The following is a 3,816-nucleotide window of genomic DNA, read 5'->3' as shown; positions in this document are numbered from 1 at the left end:
AACAGGCAGAGTAACATTCTCTGTGGACCTAACTGCCTCGATATTAATACTTTGCTAAGGGCAAAAGGCAATCTTAGACTCCCAGGATCCTGTAAGTCTAATGTATAAAAATTCCTTTAGAAATTTCCTTATCTATAACCCTCCACCGCCCCCCCCCCCAATATACGTGCTGGCAATCATCCCCCAAGCACATGGCCCACTGATACACATCTGAAGGGTTTCACGACTCAGGTTTTATTAGACGGTAATAAGTGACCTTTTCCCATCAATAGCTAACACCCTCAAGGTCCTGCAAACCTGGCTTCCAAAATTCCCTAGAGAGTATGCTATCCTCAAACCCCTCCCAACTCCCAGGTATATAATCAGCCACCCCTCACAGGCCAGGGGCAGCAGCCCTTCCTGCCCATGGGTCCTGTCCCCTGTGCTTTAATAAAACCACCATTTTGCACCAAAGACGTCTCAAGAATTCTCTTTTGGTCATCGGCTCCAGACCTCACCTATATTCCAAAACTTAATCAACTGGCCATACTTCCTTTAGAGTAGAAGTTTAGGGATCCCTGGGTGGCGCTGCGGTTTGGTGCCTGCCTTTGGCCCAGGGCGCGATCCTGGAGACCTGGGATCGAATCCCACATCGGGCTCCCGGTGCATGAAGCCTGCTTCTCCCTCTGCCTGTGTCTCTGCCTCTCTGTGTGTGTGTGTGTGTGACTATCATATAAAAAAAAAAAAAAATACATTTGGTGTAGAGTAGAAGTTTAAAATCACCATATTGATTGGTTCTGCTCAGTATTGCATCCAGCATTTCCATCAAAAGAATACACGCCCACCTCCTCAAGTAACAAAGTTGACAATAACATAGGATTCACCAGTTTAGACTGTTAGCGTGTAATTAAGGGCAGATAATATACCTTCTCTCAGCCTTGACTTTCTTTTTGTGAAATGGGAATAGCATTTCATAAAATGGGAGATAAGTGTAACATAAATTATTTTATACGATGTCAGACACATCTATTATTAGTTTCCTTTAGTAACTCAATATATTTTTGTCATAATCAGATGTATCTAAATCGCTATTTTTTAAATATTTTTTTTTAAGATTTTATTTATTTATTCATGATAGACATAGAGAGAAAGAGGCAGAGTCACAGGCAGAGGGAGAAGCAGGCTCCATGCAGGGAGCCCAATGTGGGACTCGATCTCGGAACTCCAGGAGCACGCCATGGGCCAAAGGCAGGCACTAAACCACTGAGCTATCCGGGCTGCCCTAAAGATTTTTTAAATATGTTCATTGGAGAGAGCCAGCAAGAGCAGTAAATTGAAGCGAGAGGGGAGGGACAGAGGGAGAGAGAGAAGCAAACTCCCCGCTGGACTGGGAACCCCACACGAAAGCTCCAAGCTCGAGGCTTGAGGCTTGGATCCCAGGACCCCCGGATCATGATCTGAGCAGAATGCAGATGCTTAACTACTGAGCCACTCAGGTGCCCCCTAAATCACTATTTTTTATTCAACATACATCACAGATTTATTAACTAATTGAGTTAATGGGTTCATACATTAATGAGTTCAGTTAATGAATTTACTGTTGAGGAGGAAAAATGTTTAGTCTCCTAATGGGGGCCCATGAATTTCACAAAAGGTAGATTAACAGGAGAAAAGGCACACAATTTTATTAATATTTATTTGTATGCGAGTTCACAGAAAAGAAGTAAAAGTCAAAAAACCACCTCAACTCAGAAGCTTATACACCCTTCTTAATAAATGAAAAAGGATTTGGGCTTTCAGGGATGCTAAATTGCAGGGAGTTGCTCACTTGTCTCCTGTGCCCAAAACCAAACTGTGCAGGTGGGATCTTCCTCAAAGGGAAATTTATTAGGGGAAGAACTTGTCTGGCATCTGTTAATTCTCACTCACCTTCAGCTCAAAATAATCTTTATGCCAATGTGTATATTTTGGGGTGGCATATTCCCCTTTATTACTATCATAAGAAAAGAATATATTCCCTTCCCTGTATAAAAGATTTACCTCCTTGGAGGGCTACCTGGCTCTGTCAGAAGAACATGCACCTCTTGATCTTGGGGTTGTGAGTTAAAGCTCTAGGTTGGGTGTAGAGATTGCTTTAAAAAAAATTACCAGAATCCCCAGGTGACTCAGCGGTTTAGAGCCTGCCTTCTGTCCAGGGCCTGATCCTGGAGACCTGGGATGAGTCCCACATAGGGCTCCCGGCATGGAGCCTGCTTCTCCCTCTGCCTGTGTCTCTGCCTCTCTCTCTCTCTATGTCTATCATGAATAAGTAAATAAAATCTTTAAATAAATAAATAAATAAATAAAATAATTTCAAAAATTACCTCCTTGAGGCTTCCATTATGTTTTCTGGTCTACTTTCCTAGGATTTGGGTACAAATCAATATTGAGATTAAGAGCTAGATTTATACCCTTTGGGGCTACATACCACAGGTCAAGAGAGCTAATCTCCCAGGAAGAAATCTAAAAAGAAGGAAAAAATTATTTAAAATATACTTAAAGCCTCTATTCTTGGCTTCACATACACTATTATGTTCAACCCTCTCAATAGCTTTTTTCACTAGCTATTATTAATCCTTAATTTATAGATGAGAAAATTAAAGCTTAGGAAGGTTAGGGAAATTGCTCAAAGTTCATGAAGATTGCAAGTCATAGAATTTAAATTCAGTTCTGTCTGACTTCATAACTGCATCACATCTTATGTTCCATGAAAATAGTGTAAAAGATCTATTCAAAATGCATAGCACAGGGACACCTGGGTGACTCAGTGGGTGAGCATCTGCCTTTGGCTCAGGTTGTGATCTCAGGGTCCTGGGGTCGAGTCCTTCATCAGGCTTCCCACAGGGAGCCTGGTTCTCCCCCTGCCTATGTCTCTATCTCTCTGTGTGTGTCTCTCAAGAATAAATAAATAAAATCTTAAGAAAAACAAAAAAAGCCTAAGTGGGAGGCAGAATAGACAGGTTGAATGTTGCCACATGAGGACTTATCCTGTCATTGCTGGCTTTGAAGATGGAAGGGGACCATGAGCTAAGCAATGCAGGAAGCCTCTAGAAGTTGGAGAAAAAAACAAAACAAGAAAATGGATTTTCCCCTACAGTTTCGAGAAAAGAGCACAGCCCTATGACACCTGGATTTTCACCCAGTGAGGTTCATGTCAGACTTCTGATCTTTAGAACTGTGAGGTAATAAATTTGTGTTGCTTTAAACCACTAAGTTGTGGTAAATTGTTACAGCAGCAGTAGAAAACTAACACATAAGGTAACCAATATTTCAAAACGCAGGAGCTAATTTTAGGCCTTTTCTGCTGCCTGAAGTCCAGCCAATTGCCAACTTCATTACTCCTTTGTATGCTAACAACAGGAGAATGTATTTTATCACATGCTTGGACTAATCAATGAATAAGTGCCCAGGAATCATTTTCAGTGGCAGCTTTTCAATTCTGTGAAAATGATATTAAAGTATAATTTTCAAAAAGGTAGAATCATAAGTCTACTATAAATGTAAAGTGAACATGTGTCAAAGGTTTTGTATAACTTGTTAAGTGATGAAAGAACCAATAAGACATTAAAATCAGCTCAAAGTTCACTTGAGAAGCTGGGTGTTTACAGTCAATTTAATAAAGGAATGTTAGAGAAGATTGCTGGGTTGGTTTGTATCCACAAAACTGGTTAATGGTTCCTATTGAACCATGAACCATAGCCTTAAGGATTATTTTTTCCTTCACTAGATCGGAAGTATTTGCATTTATGAGTTAATCTCTGCCTCTTTACAGTTGTAAAGTAACCCAGTCAATAGGAA

Source organism: Vulpes lagopus, chromosome 21 (genome assembly GCF_018345385.1).
Source record: "Vulpes lagopus strain Blue_001 chromosome 21, ASM1834538v1, whole genome shotgun sequence".
Taxonomy (NCBI): domain Eukaryota; kingdom Metazoa; phylum Chordata; class Mammalia; order Carnivora; family Canidae; genus Vulpes; species Vulpes lagopus.
This window is presented reverse-complemented; position numbering follows the sequence as displayed.